Source organism: Haliotis rubra, unplaced genomic scaffold (assembly GCF_003918875.1).
Source record: "Haliotis rubra isolate DU_JTF1 unplaced genomic scaffold, ASM391887v1 Scf344, whole genome shotgun sequence".
NCBI classification, from domain to species: Eukaryota; Metazoa; Mollusca; class Gastropoda; order Lepetellida; family Haliotidae; genus Haliotis; species Haliotis rubra.
In genome coordinates, this window is record NW_025767018.1 from 42234 (window position 1) to 67251 (window position 25018).

The 25018-nt window shown below is 40.8% G+C and overlaps 1 long non-coding RNA gene across 1 annotated transcript; it reads left to right on the top strand.

Annotated features, from left to right (window-relative positions):
• Positions 1–5297: 5297 nt before the first annotated feature.
• On the top strand, positions 5298–22602 carry LOC124284750. The gene is made up of 3 exons (XR_006900636.1): positions 5298–5370; positions 16920–17074; positions 22464–22602. It is a non-coding gene; the product is annotated as an uncharacterized LOC124284750 (long non-coding RNA).
• Positions 22603–25018: the final 2416 nt, after the last annotated feature.

Consider the following 25018-nt stretch of genomic DNA (forward strand, 5'->3'; position numbering starts at 1 on the left):
CCGTTGGACGCGAACCCGCGACCTTAGGACTGTTAGCTCGACAGCTAACCGACTGAGCTACGTCCACACTGTTTACAATGTGCAAATTTATCGAGTCATTCCTGTGACGTCGATCACGGAAATGAACGGAAAGAGTCGAATAGGTCACGAACAATTACGAATGCTACGGGTAGACTTGGTGTCATGTGATTTTATTCTACGGACAATTGCCGAATGGATCCGATGCCATTTGACACACTCGTCCCATTCGGTAATCTACAAATTGAAAAGGGTTGTTGACGTCAGGCGTCAGACGTAGATTTCACGGTGTATGCATGAATGGCGCGCTTTTATATAAATCGGTGATTTTGTGACAGAAAAGTGATGTAGGGAACACTGTAAGGATAATGTGGATCGCACTAAGGAACGAGGGAGACATGAGCATGTGTAGTGACGGCACGAGGGTGAGTTAGCCTTCGCATCATTACTTTACAAAATTTATGTTGCGTGTGAAAGAGGCTTCAGTGCAAATTCCAGGCCAATTTCCATTAGCCCAAAATTTCTACATTAACCCATTTCATAATGTATTTTCGACGTTTTTGGTTTCCCGTTTTTGTGTGAAAAAAAAGTATTAAAATGCAAAAAGGAAAAACAACAAATGGTAGATCTACTCACGTATTACACCGGACATGTACCTACTATATTGGATTAGGTCCCTAACCCTAACCCTAAACCCTCAGCCCTAACCCTAACCCTAGCCCCTTGAAATAATCCTAATAAATAGAATGCATTGACAGAACTGGCACAAACACGACTGACGTGTCTAGTGTAATGCATTATTACCGCTTCGAAAAATAAAATACTAATAAAACACTTTTCTATGTAATGGTGCAAATTACTGAATGACAAAAATATATATGTAAATTTAAAAAATACAAAATACAAAATACACAACACATAACACCTCAGCAGCCCGTAATACAAATAAATATGAGCGTATTAGTGAAAAAAGAAAAATATTTCAAACTGGTGCTTGCAAAATATTGCGCATCCGCCGGTATACAACTACTGGAAACTCTCAACATCGTTGGGCTTATGCAATGACATAGCTCGTAGAGATGAAACACCAGTGAGCGGAGCTTATACGCACTCGCTCAGCCAGACAACCGTGTTGCCATGCAGGCGTCATAGGGCATTGTTTCGAGATCGTGCTTTCGAACAAAATCACATTACATTACGTAAAAGGGTATTATGACGTATTTTTAAAGTTTGTGGTGCTGTATTCTAAAGGTAGGCCTCGCAGTGTGTCGTGTCAGTATCAAGCACGTGAATTTAGTGCAGCACGTGCACTACACTTACCCCCGACACACAGCCTATAACTTTCCTCTATGGCACTTCTTCATTTCCAAAATGTACTCGCACGCACCGAAACATTACACAGGTAGCGTCCGCTAAACAGTCAGCCAGAACTGAAATCTGGCCGCATATTGGAGCGTCGCTCTCAGCCGTCCCTGTCAAGCTCACAGAGTTCAAGTACAGGGGGCGTGACGTCATCATCGCCAGTTCTGACGTCATAGGTTTCCAGGCGGCTGTACGTCTTGCCGCCAGTGTTCTAGAGGTCGGGGCGGGGCGGGGTCGGGGCAGGGCGGGGCGGGGCGGGCCGGGCAGGGTATCATAGTATTTTTGCATGACAACGTTAATTTCGTGTACTAATGCTAGGGCTAAAATTATGATTTTTGTGTTTTTGACCCAAAATCTGGTTTTACCAGAAAGTGTCCACGCGAATATTTCCGCATCATGTCTATTATTATTATATAGGTCTTCAGGTTTAATTTGATATATAGATCATGTATGCCTCTCAATTTCATCAAATCTTCTCCCAAAATGGGTTTGTTTCCTGCCCTGTGAGGAGATATAAGACAAAAGATACCAAATCTGCGAATTTGAAAATATTTGTTTTATCCCAAAATGTTATTGAAAGTAAACCATCCCAGTATTCGGGTCAACCAATACACACTACCTCACAAGTCACGTTGATCCACTTTCAGAACGAAGTCCGATGCTGGTGATAGGACAAGGGTCGTGGAAATAACGACACAGTTCAAAAGGCTGTCAAGTAAACAAAACAACTGCGGCTGGACAGCGGGCATCTCTCTTCACTGTAACCACTCAATTACATGTCTACAATGTATTTGTGTGTGGAATCCAGGTACTTGGACGGAGAGAGACTTTGTTTCTGACTATACTATACTGAAACAAGATACCAATACATTATCACATTTAATACACAAATATACTACTGCCATATTAAACAACGCATCAGTGACACAATGTATATAGTGTGCAACATTGTCTGACATTATCCAGAGCTATTAACGGCAATCCGGCCTTCTCAGTTGATGCGAAATGGGTTTTATTCAACACACCAGTATAACAAGTTTGCAACGTTCTTGGCAACCGGTATCAATGTTGCAATGTCACAACCTCACGAACGTTCGCTTAACTTTATTGTTAAGTTCGGTTTGAAGTTGTGTTCTTATTTTTTGTTCAAGTGTTTCGCAATGTTTTGATTCAGATTGTTTTAAATATTTATTCATTAATGACCAATGATCCCTGATATGTCCTGACCAGGTCAAGTTGCTGTCTAAAATCTCAGGGCTTTTTTTTGAGACTGGAGAAAGTAGTTCAAACTAGTAACCACTGTGTTGTTGTTAAATTATTCTTTTCCTTGTTTCATTTGTGCCAAATATTATTTATGTTCTTATTTTGTCATGATTAAAAGTGTTCATTAGAGATTAATCAAGCATAGTAATTTTGTTGTGTTTTTGCTTTATAAATAAAGCGTTAACTCAATTATAAGTAGTTTATTGTTAAAAAAAACCTTCTAGGAATATATTGCAATACATATCGCAATATATGCTTTCGCATCGCAATATATCGCAATATGAAAATTCTCTGCAATACCCCCCCTAATAGCAACAGCACGTTTGTGAACAGAGTACTTTTTAAACCTCGGCGGGACGAATCTGCCATGTCTTGATTTATACTCCTTCGCTACATCCTGTCTTTAAGGGACTGTCGTTAACACAGGTGTCAGTGTTCCCAGTCATTATTAAATCAGTTTAGAGTGTTTAACTAGGGCCAGCTAAAAAGATCGATAATGTGAATTATCGTCGATAGCATAAATTATGTTAAGATTATCAATAAAAAAAAGATGATGTTGGGTCTATTTTGGTTTATATATCTAAGCCTATTGTAAGCATGGATCCTAGGTTTCAGTATGTCACTGCATCTTGTGGATCCCATACCTGCTATTGACAGGTGTTGTGTACTTGTCAAAGACTCGTTCCATGATTTGCAAAATGGTTGATTGGTGCCATGAAAACCATTCTTATGGTTACTCGTGTTTCAAGTGCATAAGGTTAGATTAATGTACCCTAAAGAGGGGTTACCATATCATTATTTAACCAGTTTTAAATGAATACGATTTCAAATTAGAAATATATGTTTAAGTAAAGTTGGGAATTTTTGTGATCCTTAGCAAAGTGTGAGTAGTATATGTTCAGGACGCTGTTTTGTTCATAACCCATATTCATTTCTTTTTGACGTTCTTGGCATGTTTGCTCAAAGTTCTCCGATAAATATCGATAATCGATTGATATTTAGCTAACGATTATCACTATCTAAGATCTGTATCGATAGCCAGCTTCTATGTTCAATAAATTCTTATGTCGGTATCTGGCCAAGATTGTTCTATGTACCAGTGCTATATTTGTTATGTGAGTGCCTGTGAATCTGATTTGCCCTTCCTATTTCAATATGATACAACGTATACATTCTGGACCTCATCCCCGATGGTATGCAGTTTATCTGAAGTTGAACAATATTTTATTATTCTGCCATGGGATACATATTGCTAAGTTATGAGCCAACAAACACATTTAACCCGTGAAGATCCGGGTTATAACTGATCTTCGGTGACTAATGCTTGTCGTATGAGGCGACTAACGGGATCGGGTTGTCAGGCTCGCTGACTTGGTTGACACATGTCATCGTATTCCAATTGCATAGATCGATGCTCATGCTGTTGATCACTGGATTGTCTCGTCCAGACTCGATTATTTACAGACCGCCGCCATATACCTGGGATATTGCTGAGTGCGGCTTAAATCGAAACTCACTCACTCACGAACAAATTTAACTATGTTTTTATTGCCAGAAAGGCGAAGACAAAAAGGGTGGCAGAAGGTGATATATATATATATACATGTATGTATTGTATGTATGTATGTATGTATGTATGTATGTATGTATGTATGTATGTATGTATGTATGTATGTATGTATGTATGTATGTATGTATGTATGTATGTATGTATGTATGTATGTATGTATGTATGTATGTATGTATGTATGTATGTATGTATGTATGTATGTATGTATGTATGTATGTATGTATGTATGTATGTATGTATGTATGTATGTATGTATGTATGTATGTATGTATGTATGTATGTATGTATGTATGTATGTATGTATGTATGTATGTATGTATGTATGTATGTATGTATGTATGTATGTATGTATGTATGTATGTATGTATGTATGTATGTATGTAGTATGTATGTATGTATGTATGTATGTATGTATGTATGTATGTATGTATGTATGTATGTATGTATGTATGTATGTATGTATGTATGTATGTATGTATGTATGTATGTATGTATGTATGTATGTATGTATGTATGTATGTATGTATGTATGTATGTATGCTTATGTACCACCGTTGGTGGCGTTTATGAGTGAATAAAATGAATGAATGATGATGATGATGTAATGATGCCCAATGGTCACCACGAACACTGGCTGCCCATCCGACAAAGGCGCGGCAACAATTAACACACTTCCCACTTGTGTGACTGAGAAGTGCCGTAGCGCCATCGTCGCAGTAATCATGCCACGCATCCTCATGAAGTGTTCGTCACACCAGCGTCAGTCGACGTCACGCATCGCATCCGAACATCGCATCACAACAACATCGTATTATGACAACGTCATCAGATCACAACATCGTCACATGTTCATCTCGACGTTACATCACATCGGAGCATCGTAGCACAACATGCCTTAAAACATCATATCGTAATCTCGCATCGTAAAATAATATGTCAATATCGGAACGTCGTAGCATCCTTGATCAATTACAAACATACCGGGCAATACTTCAATATTACTTAATGCAGTGTACTGGAACAAACTCATTCGTCTTAAGATGGGTATCGCTGATATTTTCCTCACTTTCTTTCAGCAAGCCCTCTGCTTTCATCTTTACGCTCAGTATCCTACTCGGACGTCGACTCTACACACTCCCAGCTGTGTACTGACCAAGGTAGGGAACTGTAGATGCTGTTTGTTTGCTTTACGCTGCAATATTCCAGCTATATCACAGCGGTTTGCATATAACCAGGTCCTGACCAGACAATCCAGTGACTGACACGACTCACGACTGGGATAGTGCCATGTGTCAACCAAGTCAGCGAGTCTGATCCCCCTATCCCGTACGTTGCCTCCTACGACAAGCATGAGCTAGACCATTTCTGACGTGGATATTGAGGGTCTGTGAGGGTATATAATGATCCATTGATCCATGGTCCACGCAGTAGGGAGTCGGGCGAGAAGCTCCCACCTACTTATGATGATTGAGGCGACGTACAGCTTGTTCAGCTTGACCTGAGCTACTCTACATATGCATGACCCGGGAGGCCAAATGGCACAAAAGGCAGGTCGAGTTAACTTCATTAAAGGAGAATACGAGTGAATTGCAATAATTTGCTGGGTGAAAGATAAAGTCATCAGAACCATATTCCCAAATTTTCAATTAAAAATTATGTATAATTATGGTTTAATCGCGAAAACAGTTTCTGTAAATCTCAGCTTCGGCCATTATGCATATTTCGCTGGAACCCACGTGACCTTTCCGCTCCTGACGCCAAATGTGCCTAGAGTCCGCCATATTGCCAAAGACCAAGCGCTACAGTAGTACAAATCGTGTTGTTTTCGTCGTTTTTGTAAATGGTACGATGGTGTATTCTGTTGGCTGGGGATGCACGGAATCATCGAACAATGGAAAGCCACCATTTCTTTTTTGTTTTCGTTCGAATTCTCCTTTATATAGGGGAGCTTTTTCCTTTCTTGTTCTATTCGGCCCACGGTTGCACTGGAAACACCAGTTGCTGCTGCTGCTCGCTGCCGAAAAGCCCGAAACATTAAACCATCTGTAGCTTCATTTTTAAAGAAAGTTAGGACATCGCTGACGATTTCTCGACACTGAGATGTCAAACGGCACCTTGTCTCGGCTGTTCGGACATGTTGACAATCAACTAACAAAGGTGCACCCCTTCACAATATCAGACCCAACCAGTTGTGACACGGTCACGCAATGCACTACAGACTATAGTATTCACTTGATCAGGTCAAGCTGAACAAGCTGTAATGAATCAGATTTTTCAGATATTGTAACACCTATCATCGTGTATATTTTGGTCACAATATCAACCACTGGTTTGTCTTGTCCAGGTTTCAGACATATGGTGTAATAGTGTTAAACAAACAAACAACTCTAATTAGATTTTTATGCATGGCTGACTGAGTTTGGTTTTACGCCGCTTTTAGCAATATTCCAGCAACATCACGGCGGAGGACACCAGAAATGGGCTTCACGCATTGTACCCATGTGGGGATTCGAACCCGGGTCTTCGGCGTGACGAGCCATGCATGACTAGAAAGGAGAACTAAATGCTGTTGACACTCTTGGCAGGTGAGTTGAGGTGAACTGGGGTTTAAGGTAGTGTTGGTGTTCTATTCCGCATTAACGCTTGTTTTATAGTGCCAGCCCTCATATTTGTTTGTTTGTTTGTTTGTTTGTAGTTTATACAGTTTGAAAAGTGAACGTTGTGCGAGAATTGCTCTCACGTGGTCCTGGATCTACGTAAGGCTATAAAATTACACAGAAATGTAGAATATTAAATTTCCTATCCGTTGGTATAAATATAAGTGCAACTACCTTGGCGGTTTGAGAAATAGACCTTGCTAAATGTTGTCCAAATTTTTGTTATGCGTTAAAAAACAGTAAATTTCTCCGCTTTTTATCGCGCACCGATAAAAGCACTGTGCTACGAATTTTTTAATGGGCCATCTTTACGGAAAGTGTGAGCGAAGGAAATACAGCCTGATATCTGAACGACATAAGTGTATATGAATTGGGTTTATGTGCTTGTGCATATGTTATACGCTCAACATTAAAAATGACTCGCAATAAATGTCAAAAATGTATTTTCTTCTATGACGTCAAACGACGAAAGAGAGGTCATACACGTATAATGATAAGGGGGCATAACTCCGTTATGCGTAACACTAGGTCAATGTAACTCAGATCACTTGGAGAAAATGTGTTGTGGATACGGACGCTATATTTTCGTTATTTTATATTCTGGTGAACCTCACTATTCCAATTCAAAGTTCCCAATGAGAACGGATGCGCTTTGGTAGTTTCACAATTTATAAGAAAAGATGACAACGTATTACATTTGAAAGCACGTAATAGCGATTTGAATGGCCCTATCGATATATAAGTTAGTTCTTAGATTCCCATATTCTCCTGTTTGTGTAGATGTAATTTGACTAATTTTGCATCGTTATTACCAGAGTACTAGCCAGCCATATCTTCAAATGTAACGAAATTGCTGAAAATAATACAACATTTTACTTGACGTCATCGCTTGTTTTATGCATTTTGCGACGTCGGAGAACGACGACATTGGTATGCTGATTAGTATATATCTCACTTAATTTCCATTAATTGTATAAAAGGTCTAGACTTCTATGTCAGAATTTTACACTCTTTAGACAAAACATAAAATGACTGATTTTTCCATTTTAAATAGTGTCCTGAATATATCAACAATTAGACAGTTTGACAGCGTATCTGATTGTGACCAACACGCGCACCTGTTTGGCATCAATTTAACGTAAATAAAAATAATATTTCACAACACCCGAACATTTTGTTTGGGATAAGAATTTTGTTTGTTTATGATTATGAAGCTATTTCTCTTCATACGTATGCAATGACAGATGCATAAAGATAGCTTTTGATATATGGAACTATATATTAGAATATGGATATAAGATTTGTCCGAATTAACACATGAGATGGTATATATATTTTTCAACAATTTTCCTATGAGTAGTTAGAGTTTGATATCCTGTCATCACAATATTATTTAATCGAATATGAATTGAATATATTATCGAAAACAATGATAGAGAATCATAAAACGTTGCCAACAAACGCGCACCTTGCCGATCTATATGCATCATTCTTTTGTCTATAAAACGACACAAAATTATGCAATGAACAAGACAATTCCTTTAAATATGTGTGCATGTACATTTCATACCATATATAAATAATTGTCATTAATATTATCAGTTTTGCGTATAAGGTTGAATCATATCACCGTTCATTAACCTGTTCATATGAAATTGCAATATTAGTCCAAATAAATTGAATATTGTACATCATAGGAACTAAAGTAATTGCAGTTATGGCTACGTTTGATCTTCTAACACTTGTGTAAAGGTTTAAAATATGGTGTATTGCAATAAATATGTCACTTTCTTATGTAAATATGATTCAAACAATCAAAAACTTTCAAAGAATAAAACACCGTAAACCCTATATGCATGTATGATATGATATTGAACAAGGCTAAATGTAGATACTGAAGTCAGTTTCATGAAAAAGTATCCGAACTATGCGCAAAATATACATCATAATACTGACAGTGTAATCGGAAGGATATGGCGATTGTGTTTACTCTTGTTCAACCGACCTTCACCTCAAAGAAATTGCCTAATATGTACAACAATGTTGACGTATGACATCACTACCGCTGACCGATTTCTTACAAAATGGCGGCTTTGCTGACAAGGGTACACAGGATTTTGCGAGGACCCTTCCACTGATTCAGGGATCGTTTGTACTTAAATATGAGATGTAAGTAATCAGAATGATTCTGACTATCTGTGTATTGTTATATGTTTTTATCTTTTTGACTATACGTAAGAGAAAAGGACAGAAATGCAGATAATTACCGTTGTCGTTCTGCGTGATTTGGCGTCAGTCATGGCGTCACGCTGCACGGAAACTTTGACAATTTCTTATGAATTATCAAATCATTGCATTGTATCTATTTATAATTTCCCATTTCTTGCTACGATACTCTTTCCATGTATATTCTAAAGGTATTGAGCCATTGCAAGCAATGAATAGACGGATGAATGTTGAAAAATTTCAGAAAATGCTACGCAGTGTAAAATCGGAATTTGTCTTTGTTTACATTTCACACAAACGCAGTCTTTCAAGCACAGCGTTCGTTTTCACACCCAACATGTTTCGTCTCATTTTATCTAGACAGTTATTATTGGTGACACAGACCAGTTTCAAATTGATTCTTAAATGTATGGGGAATTCAGTGATGCATTTTTCGAAGCTGAATATGAAATATACGTGATGTAATAGGCGTCTCAATACCGGCCTTCGCGAAACGTGATTTTGTAAACACTATCCAATATGGCGGAAAGCGCTCTACGGCGTTCGTGTAAGTGCATTTTCGAAAACATCCCAACCGATTCTAGATTCATCGGCAACGTTTCAGAATTATAATTAGCGATTTCATGTAAAACTGATATCAGTGATCATAAATATGTTATTTTTGAAATTCAATACTCACAGTAATTATCCGATTTTCACATTTCAAAACATACAGCAAATAACGCTGTGAATCGCGATTTCATACTGTGTAAAAAATGTCGCCATTTTCGATGAAGCCTATTTTGTAAGGTCTTTTTCAGCACTTGAGCTTTGTTTAAAATAATAGTGGATGGTATCAAGAAACAGGGAATTTCCCGCAGAATTCGAAACTGTGAAGTGTATTTGTGTGCGTGGGATATTTTGATTTTTATTGGACTTGAAATTGAGGGTTGAAGGGGAAGGACATATATGTCCCTGTGGCATCCAGGGGGTTAACGCCGCACTCATCAACATTTCAGCTATATGACCGCGGTCTGTAAATAGTCGAGTGTGGACCAGACAATAGTCCCGATAGTCACCTATTACGGACAGACCGACAGAATATTTTATTTACATAACACTCGTATAAAAACGGTATTATTTTCCTACGAGGGCGAACATATCGGGGTTCATATTTTTCATACGATGCCCTAGGGCAAAATATCACTTTGTCATGGTGACGTGACGTCATGAACACTGCTATGATGTCACGTTTCTTCTGTGACGTTGCGTTCTATATGCGGCAACGGCGGGTAGCCAGCCTATGATTGAAAGTAGATTTGGGCTTATTTTCCACAATTTGACAACTTCGGTAATAAGCAGAATATTATATTCGTGCCCATATCATACTATGTTTACGACACTCGTGCCTAAATATCTCTCGCTCGGGAAATACCAACATTCAGGCCAATCACCAAGCGATATTACGACATATTGTGAAACATAACCAGTGTCAAGTGTGCAACACGACTTACACGAAACTCGAGCCAAATGTTGAAATACAAAATTTCGCACTCGTTCCGTATAAGTCGTATGACACGCTTGCTCGTGTAATAATCTCTATTTATACTATGCCGCAGTTGAACTTGGCCACCTCACTCGGACTCAGACTGAGTGTTCAGATTCTGAGTCGACCAATCCCTGTTTTATCCCTATCACTGACGAGCGCCAGGCAGGGTAACAGCAGGTATAATTTTTTTAACCAGTTTTGGTACGACGCGGCCGGGAGCGAACCACCAACCTTTCGATCTCCTGTCAGATGCTGTATCCAGTAGCATAATCCGGCGGTCCATCCATTATAAACTTTGTCGAAATTAACTTTTGTGATGATACATCCAATAGTCACCATGGACACCGGGTGGCCGATATTCGTAGCTGTGCAGAAATAAACCAACATTGTTCAGATTCAATATCCACACCTGTTCAGATTCAATATCCACACCTGACCTTCTCATCTATATAAGGGCAATATCCACACCTGACCTTTCTCATCCTCATCCATATATAAGGGCAATATCCACACCTGATATCCATCCACCGGACCTTCTCATCTATATAAGGGCAATTTCCACACCTGATCTTCTCATCTATATAAGGGCAATATCCACACCTGACCTTCTCATCCATATAAGGGCAATATCCACACCTGACCTTCTCATCCATATAAGGGCAATATCCACACCTGACCTTCTCACACCTGACCTTCATATAAGGGCAATATCACACCTGACCTTCTCATCCATATAAGGGCAATATCCACACCTGACCTTCTCATCCATATAAGGGCAATATCCATGACCTTCTCACACCTCCACCTGACCTTCTCATCCATATAAGGGCAATATCCACACCTGACCAATATCCACACCTGACCTTCTCATCTGACCTTCTCATCCATATAAGGGCAATATCCACACCTGACCTTCTCATCCATATAAGGGCAATATCCACACCTGACCTTCTCATCCATATAAGGGCAATATCTCATCCATATAAGGGCAATATCCACACCGGACCTTCTCATCTATATAAGGGCAATATCCACACCGGACCTTCTCATCTATATAAGGGCAATTTCCACACCTGACCTTCTCATCCATATAAGGGCAATATCCACACCTGACCTTCTCATCCATATAAGGGCAATATCCACATCCAAGACTGACCACCCGATACCATTAGTCGCCTCTTATGACAAGCATAGTCGCCTTTTGTGGCAAGCATGGGTTGCTGAAGACCTATTCTATCACGGATCTTCACGGGTCTTGTAGGAGGGAATTTAGTGTTGGTTTGTTGTTTAAAGTGCTATGTCGTCGTTGTGTGACTTCCCCACCAGCGACTGATGCTGGTTTTCAATGGCGTTGGTGTATTTAGGACAAAGGGGAAGGTAGGGTAGCCTAGAGGTTAAAAGCGTTCGTTCGCTCGTCATGCTGAAGACCCAGGTTCGATTCCCACATGGGTAGAATGTTTGAAGCCCATTTCTGGTGTCCCCCGCCGTGATATTGCTGGAATATTGCTAAAAGAGGCGTAAAACTAAACTGACACACTCATTTAGGACAATGCAATGATTACCAAGGTCTGAGGTCTTGTACATGTGTTGTGTGATTCAGGTGGCATCGAGATGAGTTTAAGTCTCTTGGATTGGGCGGACAGTTTGTGACCAGGTTGGTCATTTTTGAGAAAACCAGTATCAGATTTCACCCCCTGGAACCACTGTCCTGCAGAGTGACTGTCCGCCTGCGTTTGCGGTGATCGGTTCCCGGTTTCCATGGAAACGATTCGGACTTAGTCCCAAAAGTGAGGGGTGGGCTTCGTTTCCGGAGCACAACTCAAGAACCGTTCAATATATTTCAACAAAACTTGGTAGATATATCAAACAGAACCTTAAGTGGTTCCTTTTGCTATTTGCAGATTTTTGTCATTTTTATTTTTCTTGGTTTCCATGGAAACGATTCGGACTTAGTCCCAAAAGGAGGGGTGGGTTTCGTTTCCGGAGCACAACTCGAAAACTTCTCAATATCTTTCAGCAAAACTTGGCAGATATGTGAGGCAGATCCCAAAGTGGTGCCTTTGCTATTTGCAGATTTTTGTGATTTATTATTTTCTCAGTTTCCATGGAAACAATTCGGACTTAGTCTCAAAAGGGAGGGGTAGGTTTTGTTTCCGGAGCACAACGCGAAAACTTCTTAATATCTTTCAGCAAAACTTGGCAGATATGTGACGCAGATCCCAAAGTGGTGCCTTTTGCTATTTGCAGATTTTTATCATTTATTTTTTCATGATTTCCATGGAAACGATTTGCACTTAGTCTAAAATCAAGCTGGACTTTAAGTAACTATCAGATGATTTGTTCTTTCAAAGATGTGGGGGCCGGGGGGGATATGTCATCTTCTGATGACTCTTGTTGGTTTTGTTTTGTGTTTTTTTTGTGTTTTGTTGGGGGTTTTCTTTGGAGGATGGGGGATACATGTCACATATCCTCGACCTGAGTATTCTTGTCTGGACCTAGCATCTTCATGAATGTCAATCGCAGACAACGCCTTTTTAGCAAAGGGTGTTTGACAATGGCTGTATATTTGCCAACCTAAGGGATCGATGTCATAGTGAAGCCCTAATTGTCCACACAACTGGTGTAAGTGCTACTGTCATGTGTATCGGGCAACGGACAATATAATTCCTCCCTATAATCCATACTGACATTAACAAGCTTTGTGGAAACCAATAACTTGAGCCGTCTCACCACCGACTCCGATACCCACGAGCATAACGTGGCATTGCCTAACACACATAATCGATAGCAGTTATGCAACAGTAATAGAATAACCTTCAATGAATAACGGATTATCTATCCGAGTAAATTGTTTTTTGTCACGGGGTTTTAACGAGCGACAATGTTATGCCATACGTTACCTTCAAATGTCCATCATGATGATTACAGTACTAAAGTGTCAAATATCATTGTAAAAGAAAACTTGATATTATAGTATGCATGCAATTCGGCCATCGGTCCTCCGAGTCTAAAGTCGTTAACTGAAACGAAATTCATCGGGGATAAATATATTGTAGAAAATTTATGAGCTTCCCTTTCTTTATTGAAGGATCAGCTAGTTCAGTTAATGGAGGGGTGGTAGGGTAGCCTAGTGGTTAAAGCGTCCGCTCGTCATGCCGAAGACCCCTGTTCGATTCCCCACATGGGTAATAATAATAATAATAATAATAATAAGTGCATTTATATTGCGCTATTTTCCATCCGTTGCGGTTGCTCAAAGCGCAGGTATCAAGGATAGAACTTGGAGAAGAGATGGGTTTTAAGTTTGGACTTGAAGACAGCTAAAGATGGGGAGGGTTTGATATCAAAAGGAAGACAGTTCCAGAGAGAAGGAGCCGTAATGAGAATGATCTCTGGCCAAAGGAATGTGTGAAGCCCATGTCTGGTGATGTTGCTGGAATATTGCTGAAAGCGGCGTAAAACGATACTCACTCAATGGAATGAAGTCACATGATACCGCCTTTGACTCTTTGAACAATCGTTTACGTAATCTATAATTTATTGTCATGAAAGTAATCGCATGAATAAATGCTAACTGGATAAAAAAACAGTCGACAGATTTGTGTGAGGTAGCTTCATATTTACAAGAAGGTAACAATGGTGAATAATTTCACCCTAATGGGCAAATAACCAGTTCTATTTTGACGTATCCCTCCATGGAAGCACGAACTGTCCCAACAGTGTATTTACTTGGAAACCGATTTCCATCCTCATTTTCGTACCTATTTGACACTTTCATCCCGATAAGTACATACAACGATGCGCGATCGAAAAAGTCAGTACACATATTCGAAGGCAAATGTTTTTAGAAAGCGAACTGGGTTTCAGTGTTTGTGGATTTACGATTAATTTAATTTAGACAGGGTTGTTAGTGTGGGGTATCCGGATCTGGAATGTACTAGGAAACCGTTATGGGACAGACAGTTTCTTTGTCCATTCAGAATCTAAATCGTCCATTGAGACAGCGCTGAGACGCCGTTATCACAGCTATGTATGATATATGACCTGGCAGCTAGGTATAATGTAAGACTATATATAATATGAGACCTCACAGCCAGGTAAAATTTAAGGTCTCACGGCTAGGTATAATAAGACCTCACAGCCAGGTAAAATGTAAGGCCTCACGGCTAGGTATAATGTAAGACCTCACAGCTAGGTTAATGTACGACCTCACAGCTCAGCTAGGTATAATTAAAGACCTTACAGCTAGGTTAATGTAAGACCTCACTGCCTGGTTAATGTAAGACCTCACGGCTAGGTATAATATAAGACCTCACAGTTTGGCATAATGTATGACCTTTCAAAGTATATTGCTTCCACCAGAGGCCGTTATCTATGTAGAGTTGCGTCCCTTATCCATGTCCAGGATCGTATGACCATGTGTTCCAATCCCAAAGTCGCCCTTATGATTACTAGTGGTATGCCAACACCATGATCGTACTCTTGAGTAATTTCCCATGGTATAGCTTCCACATATCGCTGACCTCAACCCCATTCCACCATCGTAACTCCCAGCCTTTAACCATTGGCTTACGACAATCGTAGCAAAGCTCGCTCTGTGGAACGGGTCTCTGGTGAAACGTCAATAGTCTGTACTACCCTACACTAGTGTCACTATCGATAGTCTCAGTGCACAGACAATTGTACCATTGTTGAACGTCTGACAATCATTCTGTCTACCTAAGCATGGTCGGCTGAACGTGGCATGTTTGGATTTACTTTTCACCTATGATCACAATGTTTAATTAAACAGAAATTAGCTCGTAGCATCCCAACAAAATCTTCTTCGATTTATCGAACCATGAGCATGGCAAAGTATGCCAGAACATATGTCATGTGACAATTCGTTTTCTTTGTTGTTTAACAGTGCATTCTGCAATATTCCTAATCGACGACACTATGTAAATATTCCAGTCACGATCAGACAAACCAGTGGTTAATATTATGAGCAGCGGTCCTGGTCGGGGTACGGTGACATGTCAAGTCAGTTGACATCTGAAATGTCTCCTTTCCCACCTCGTTCAACCAAACCACAAATTCGAGCCCGTGAAGATCCAGGTTAGAATTGTTCTACAGCGACCTATGCATGTCGTAAGAGGCAACTAATGGGATCGGGTGGTCAGACTCTCTGACCTGGTTGGCAATCTTATCCAAACTGCGTAAATCGATGCTCATGATGTTGAAAACTGGATTGTCTCGTCCAGACTCGATTATTTACGACCCGTGAACGTCCGGGTTAGAATGAATCTTAAGTAACCCATGCTTGTCGTAAGAGGCGACTAACAGGATCGGGTGGTCAGGCTCGCTGGCTTGGATGTCACATGTCATACCGAAATATAAGTCTCATTAACTAATTCAGACAAAGACCTACTTTTCAGCCGATCCGAATTTTCTCGTGTGAAAGTGAAAAGAGACACTACAAACAACTATGGTTACACTGAATTCGAATTCCTTGCTTAATGAGAAAATGGTATTTACAAATTAATCTTAATTTTAAAGTTTAATAAAATCGTAATTCTATATTTTATGTCGAAGTTTAGGCAGCATGTCGTCAACTAAGACGTCGCAGACTGCCCCTGTTAGAAGAAGTCGTACAATGATTCAGAATTCATCTGGCTCATTGGTTACACCTGTTATGTATTTTTTGCGCATATTAAGCGTATTTTCTTAAAGTACATTATGGTTGATATAATATCAAAGCCGTAAAAGACCGCCAAACTTTTCTAGCGGCCGAGCCTCGTTTTAAGATTTCCACGATTTCAAGATTTCCGTTTGTCAGAGCACGTTGTACGGCAGAGCATGCTGCACGACGTGTTTGCAAGGATTATAAGGAGCGTAGTGTTGCAATATACAAGTGATTAGATGTATCAAATAATACTGATTAATATCTATATAGCCAGTTAAATGAGTTGGTCTCACATTTCTGGACTGGTTCTTGTAATACGTTGCGCAATAGGACGGAACCCAGTCAGCAGGAAACGAGACAGTTGTGTAATCAATGTTTTGACTTGCATCGGTTCCCAATTGCGCAGATCGATGCTCATGCTGTCGATCACTGGATTGTCTGGTCCAGACTCGATTATATACAGACCGCTGTCATATAGCTGGAATATTGCTGAGTGCGACGTAAAACTAAACTCACTCACTCACTCGATTATTTACAGACCACCACTGCATAGCCGGAATATTGCAGAGTGCGGCATTAAAAACAAACAAACAAACAAATTACCCAGACCACGTCACCTTTACTTTACAGACGCTACCATCCCCTTCCACTGGGCCTGGGTAGTGGCGGACTTGGTGTATGAGCGGTACGGCGAGAGGATGAGGAGGTTGAGAAACAACATAGAAGACCACCTCACCAAGTTCAGATCACACACCACCTTCAGGTCACCTCTGATGTGTCAACAGGTACGCGAATCAGGCCCTGTCAAAATGGTAGGGTGCCGTTATACAAAACGTTCTTAGCGTTAAGACTGCCGTACATATTATAGTGTAAGGTTATGTTAAGAGATGAGAGGAATGATCATTTCAGCTCTAAGGTCGCATTGTACAACGGTGCCCAGATCACATTGTTGTATCTCGATTCCTTTGTAGCGTGCAGCATGCCAGTCTGGTTTACCTCTATTTAGGGGCGGTGGGATAGCCTAGTGGTTAAAGCGTTGGCTCGTCACGCCGAAGACCCGGGTTCGAATCCCCACATGGGTACAATGTGTGAAGCCCATTTCTGGTGTCCCCGCCGTGATGTTGCTGGAATATTGCTAAAAGCAGCGTAAAACCAAACTCAGTCAGTCAGTCAGTACCTCTATTTAATTTTGTTTGTGTACGTGTTTGTTAGTTTTGTTGTTTGTGTTCGTTTCTTTATTAATTTATTAATCACAGTGACTACAATTCCAGTCAAAAGTCACTCATTAAAGTTGCTCTTGAGCGTATGAGGGAGGCCAAGCAGCTTCCCCCTGCATTTCTTCTTGCATTTGTTGTTGATGTTTTTTTACCGCTTCCTTTGTCTTAAAACTGATCATAACATACTATCATTTTCATTGTTTAATCTGGCTCAGACGTTGCTTTGGTGAACGTTTGTTCTGTTTGTTGTTTAACGTCACAATGAGCAGTAGTCCAGCTCAGGGGCGTATCCAGGTTTTTGAAGAAGGGGGTGCACAGCAATCATGTAGTCCAAAGGTTAGGGGGAAATGCTCCTCAGGGAATTTTTTCGGAGGAGGAGGAGGGTGCACAAAAGAATCACTGCAAGAATGTCCCTCAAAACCCTCATTCTGACTCATGACTGCAATTATAACGGTAATATTCCCAACTATCTCAAACAACTCGTCTCCGTGTATATTGTACTATACCCCAGCGAAGTCCCCGATCCTCCTCTGACTCTCTCCTCATCCAACACAGATCTCCAAACCAACTGTCTGACCGAGCCTTCTCCTTTACCAGCCCTCAACTGTGGAACTCTTCCAAAGGAAATCAGGAACACTTCATCGAAAGAAACTTTTAAATATCTGCTAAAAACCAATCTGTTCACTACTGCCTTTCTGTTAAACCCATATGAACTATTTCCTTCCCCAATATTCTCATTTGATTGAAACACGCTTTATTAATTCAAGAAAAGGATTGGGCAATATTGTCATAGCGCCACTGAGCATCTCAATGGTGGATATTAGGCGCTTGATAAATTAATTATTACTATTGCATATATTATTTTATCTGTCAGCATTATGGAACTTCAGCCATTTTGGGGCGTCAAGATACTAGTTCAATACTGTTCATCCCAAAACAATCGCTTTCTCTAAAAATTGATATATTCTTTAAAAGATTGATTTTCTTGCCCTAGAACCATGTAACATGTCGATGTGCAGGTTCGTTAGAAATTGGAAGTCGCCTCAAGGCTAAATCGGTTCACAACCTTCTCAAAGCGGTGTTAAACAACATACAAACGAACAACGCTCATTCAACCAAATTAGATTTCCAATAGGTTGAGAAAGTACGTTTCCAATACCCGTCTGTTGTGTGTTCCTGTCGACCTTTAGACAAAACCCTGCTTTGTCAAGAGAAACAGAAAAAATTAACAAAGGTGATTCAGCTGAATCGAAGCTGAATCCTCACAAACAAACGCCCCAGTCGACAACTAACAATTTTATTACCTTCACAAACAACAAACAAACAGCTCCTGCTGAATAACCCATAAACAGAAGCCACATTAATAGTAAATATGTGCGAGTATTTGCACGGCATTGTTTACTCCCGAACCAGCAACACATGCCAATCGAACGTCGACCTTTTTAAAAGCCCCAGAGGTCTTTGCTTGAATGGTCAATACTCTTATGTCTAATTAGTACACCGACATGGTCACCTGGCAATTTGTGATATTGAATAGTCAGGGAATTTTGCAAGAGACGGAATGACTGATTGGTTGATACGAGGAAAACATGTTTCTCTACGCCGATTGTTTTGGGTGTTTTTCTCAAACATTTTTACGACATCCTTATTCCTTCTGCTTTCTGGGTGAAAGCTCAGACATTTTTCCTAGTTTGTCTGTCCAAACCTGAGAGTCAAACACCGCGAAGCCAGGAATAGTAAATAGCCGAGCCAAGGAAATATCCCCTGATGTTTGATGGTGGCTGACAAAGGAAACACACAAGAAACGATTTTTCGATGCTATACTCCACAGTATTCCAGCTACATGGCAGCAGTCCGTAAATACTCGAGTCTGGACCAGACAATCCAGTGATCAGCAGCATGAGCATTGATCTATACAATATTGGGATACGATGACATGTGTCAACCAAGTCAGCAAGCCTGACCACCCGATCCAGTTAGTCGCCTCTTAAGACAGTCACATCATTGGTTGCTGAAGATGAATTCTTACCTGGATCTTCAAGGGTCAAAAATAGATTAATTAATTAATTAAATTTACGGAATCATAATAGGTAATATGTTGGGTATCACAGAACGATAAGCAAACAGAGATATGTTCTTCATCTTCATGAGACTTCAAACTGCTGTACGACTAACGGGATCGGGTGGTCAGCCTCGCTGACTGTGTCGACACATGTCATCGTATCCCAGTTGCGCAAATCTATGTTCATGTTGTTGATCACTGGATTGTCTGGTCCAGACTCGATTATTTACAGACCGCCACCATATAGCTGGAATACTGCTAAGTGCGATGTAAAACTAAACTTACTCACTCAAACTGCTGTCAGGGGTGCATTGTCTTGGACCTGAAATGAACCTGAGTTGAAGTTGAGACTATCGTGTTTATTTATAAAATACCCCAATGTTTGTATCATTGAATACAGTATTTGTCATGTGTAATAGATCTACATTTAGGTGAGGTGAGGTGAAATTGGATTTTTACGTCGTGCTTGAGAATATTTCGCTCATATGACGACGTGCATGCATGTGTATGTGTATGTGTGGCTGCTTGTACTAGCCCAGACTTAGCTGGTTTTATAGTGCTGGCCCACTGAGATACCATGCCGCAGTGAAGCATGAATACCCCATTCAGACACATTATACTGACTCCGAGCCGACCAGTCCTTGTTGTACCCATTAATGCCGAGCGCCAGGCAGGGACCAACAAGTACCATATTTTAACGTCTTTTTGGTATGACGCGGTCGGGGATCGATCCCGCGACCTTCCGCTCTCCGGGCGGACGCTCTAACCACTAGTACAAGCAGCCACACATACACACGCATGCACGTCGTCATATGAGCGAAATATTTTTAAGTACGACGTTAAACCCCATTTCAACTCACCTCACCTCGCTTTTCACGTGGGTTGGTTCCCCCTGAGTTCACGTTTCTGACAAGACGATCAGAAACCTTCTGCATACGGCTTATCTGTATTGTGTTATGGTCTTTAGAGAGTAGGAACACGATGGTGTCGTGTAATGTCCTAAGTCCAGATTCCTTCAAGAATTTATGAACTCTTTTGAACGTCAGTGTAAGTGAGGTGAGGTGAAATTGGGTTTTAACGTCGTGCTAGAGAATACCTGGAGACAGCACATAAAACAAGTCACTTTTCATGACATCTTTATTAACACACACACACACACACACACAGAAATTGTTTACTTTAGACTAAATTAGACAGAGGGTTATGGATACATAATGTCCATAAGATCATAAAAATAGGGTGAGGTGAGGTGAAATTGGGTTTAACGTCGTGCTTGAGAATATTTCCCTCATATGACGACGTGCATGCGTGTGTATGTGTATGTGTGGCTGCTTGTACTAGCCCAGACTTAAGCTGGTTTTATAGTGCTAGCCCACTGAGATACCATCCGAGCCGACCAGTCCTTGTTGTACCCATTAATGCCGAGCGCCAGGTACCATATTTTAACGTCTTTTCGTATGACGCGGTCGGGGATCGAACCCGCGACCTTCCGCTCTCCGGGCGGACGCTCTAACCACTACACCACGGAGGCGGTTGAACGTCAGTGTAAGGCAGCTTGACATGTTGTAGGGTAAGTTTGATTTTAGACTGTATAACATCACCACCAGAACGCCAATACGTACTGTGTGTGGAAAAGTCAGTGTACAACCCAGACAGCCTACGTGTGTCAATAGTTGTGCACTATTCTCGCTATGCTGATCCACTACGTTTTGTCACAAAGAACACTCCTGCCCACTGGGACATCATCTTGCGTCTTCCCGCAACGCCAGACGAAAGGTCTAGACAATACTACGATATTCATTGTGAGCTTGAATCGGACCATAATAGGACGTACATAAATATATCTTTGACTAATCGTGGGGCATGCCCCATTATTGATGAAGTCATTTATTAGTTCATTGGTTTGACTACACACCCAAACCTCGCAGTTGTTATTTGCAATACATTGGACATGTTCTGTTTTCACGAGAGTGTGTTTTTGTGATTTGTAAATCATTGGTTAGGTGATGGTGATTATGGGTCACAATGTTTAAAGTTTTTAGTGTTGGTGTGGGTCACATCTCGCATCATATATGGTTAACGGCAATACTATTTTTAGCGGTACGCCTTTATGATAGCGCTCCAGAGTTGCCTCCCTTGGCTTTATTTCATGTTTTGACCGGCCGTACGTTCCACAGATTTCCATAAAGTTCTCAGTGGATAAAGAACGTTCTAGACTCTGTGCCAGTATGTATAAAGGCTGGTTGTTGTGTTGAGACACACGGGGACTGACACACGGAATTACACTGGACTTTTCATGTCACTGGAGTTGCCTACCATCGTTCTTTGCCTTCGTCAACATAGTCTGACCCTGAGACTTCGTGCCTGACTGCTCTCATTTGTAAACAAGCTTCATTTAGAATATCTGATCTCACTGTAATTACCAAGGCTCGTGGTGAGTTGATATTATATATTTGTGACTCAAAACTTTAAATTTGTGACTCTTATGCATTGTACTAGAAATCTGTATTGTGATTCATTGTATCTTATCTTGCTCATTGTTTGCTCAATATATTATTGAATATTTTTGACTTGTCTGTGTTATATTTTGCCGGTTCAATGGGGATCCTTATACCTGTTGTCACGGCACTTTATTAACCGTAACACTGTTCTTTGTTATTTTACTCTTCGTCCTTCCCTTTTTCTATCACTCGATACCTCTTGTATTTCTCTGATCATTTGCATTTCTAGAATATCCGGTACATCTTTAGTGAGAATATAATTCACATTTTATTCATGTCTAATGTTTTTTTAAACTTACCCCACGATGAAATCTTTTCAGTAATGTTTTGAATATTTAACATTATATGTCACGTGACCATGGCGGATGCTTTGATTGTCTTGTTTCTCTTCCAGGATGCATTTCCAGACGAAGATGTGTCACTTTTGTCTTGTCTCATGAATAACTAACGTCTGCAGTCAACGTTTTCCTTTCCATTGACACTTCTCTGAAAAGTCTGAACCCTGTATGTTGCCGCGGAATAAAATAGTTCTTTAACGACTAAAATGCGTTCTGTGGTCGGTGATTCTGCGCAGTGATACAGTCGTTGGCGTCTTCACATTGAAGACCCACGCTCGCCTTTTAACATGACTACGAAGCGTGAAGCCAATTATAGTCGACCCATGCCAGCTGTCCCCCCTGGAATAGTAGATTAAAACTAATCTCACTCTGCAAATAGAATGCTGTTGGGTTTTGTGTGAAAATCATCGTCATGGCTACAGCCTGAAAATATGTTATATTTTACTGTACGGTAATGTAAGGTGGGAACGAGGTAGCAAAAGGTTGTGAGTGTCGTAGTATAAGGTGACTTCAGTCGTAAGCAATGTTTGTCATTCTCACAAAAAAATTAACTTTAATGCAAACATTTAAGAAATTTATTCATGTACTTGTCATCTGTTTTTAATAACTGTTGTAATAGGAACGACATCGAGTATCACTGACGTCCATATAGAGTGCATGTAGTACATGGTACATAGGACATGTCACGTGCATGTAGTGTGACCTACCGCAGATATTAGCAACATGTAGCTGTTGATAATAAATTGATATATGCCATCCAATCAACGAAGCCATCCTGTCCGCGAAGCCATCACATCCTCGTAACCATCCTATCCACGAAGCCATCCAATCCACAAAGCCATCCTATCTGCGAAGCCAGCCCTCAGAGCAATCCAATCCACGAAGCCATCCAATCCGCGTAACCATCCCCTTTAGCCATCCAATCCACGAAGCCATTCAATCCTCGTAGCCATCTATCCGGGAGGCCATCCGACCTGCATTGCGGATTCTGACAGTTGTACATCGCTTTTTCAATTCATACCTCAAAGAAATCATAAAAGGACACAGTCAATCGTTAATGTTCTAGATCGATACAGATGTTACACAACTTTAAACGAATCTTCTGCCTGTTATACTCGGGGAAAAGCGAACAACGTGTGGCAGCCAGGGCTTTGAAAATCCATGGATACACAATTAGTATTGACCTATTATACTTTCAGTGAAAGAGAGATTTAACTATGATTTCGGATAGCAAACCCAGCAAATAGTTCGCTTATATGGCGCTCATATCCAGGCACATTGCCTTCTCACGGCACTACGTACATTACTATCCCAGGTCATATGACAACATCATACTATCCGATACTATTTCAACTCCCTGGGGATCATACAGCCACGCTGCCTGTTAGGCGCAATGACCTAAACACCCACATTGCCAGCACATCATCACGGGTACCCATTTCACAGCTGGGTGAACTGAGACAATATGGATCCAAGTATCTTGTCAAAGGATACTACGCAAATGTGCCTACCTCGGGACCCGAACATATGTGCCTCCACCGGGGATCGAACCCGGTCCTTCAGTGTGATTGGCAGACGCCGCTCCCAGTGGGCACATCAACGTTGAGAATATGTTGACCTCAACGTTGAGATTAGGTTGAAAATAGGTTGTACATTATATGAAAGTTTTTGACACGTAGATATCAAACGTGGATTCAACGTTGAAGTTTGACCTATTATCAACGTTGGAAAAAGGTTGTATTAGAAAGTTTGTTAGACGTAGATATCCGACAAGGAATCAACGTTGAACTTAGACATATACTGAGACAAAAAAGGAACTTCACATTCTTTCTTCAGGGCACTATAAAAGAACAAGAGATGGTAAGATGGTTAAATTGGTATTATTTCATTGCTGAGATCTGCGTGATGTACTCGATACATTGACAGTGCCATAATCAGTTCCATTAGGCTACACCGCCGTTCCAAAACATGGGTATACAGAATGTCAAGTCACAAGAATAAAAATGCGAAATTTCTCAGTTCAATATCGTGTATGGCCACCCCGCGCATTCACCACTGCCAAACACCGTCTCCTCATCGACTGCCTGATGCTTGTGAACACGTGGTTGGGGATTCTGCGCCATTGCTCTTGCAAGGCAGCGCCAAGTTCCTGCAAATTCTGAGGTTGGTTCCTAAGACCACGAAGCCTTCTCCCAAGTGCATCCCAAACGTGCTCTATTGGATTTGGGTCAGGGGACCTCGATGGCCAGTCCATGACGTTGATTCCAGCGTTTTGAAGGAAATTTCATGTCAACATCGCGGTATGCGGCCGAGCATTATCATGCTGGAACTGTAGACCTGGGCCATGAGCCGCCATGAAAGGAACGAGTTCAGGGGTGAGCACCTGGTCGTGGTAAGCAGCAGCTGTGAGGTTTCAACGGATGACCAGAAGTCGGGAACGGTTGTTCCCACAGAAAGCACCCCCACACCATGCAACTTCTGCCCCCCGAATCTGTCGACTTCCTGTACACAACATTGGGCATACCGTTCACGACGTCGTCTCCAGACTCTATGCCTGCCGTCCGCGAATCTGAGGGTAAACCTGGATTCATCTCTAAAACCGACTCGATTC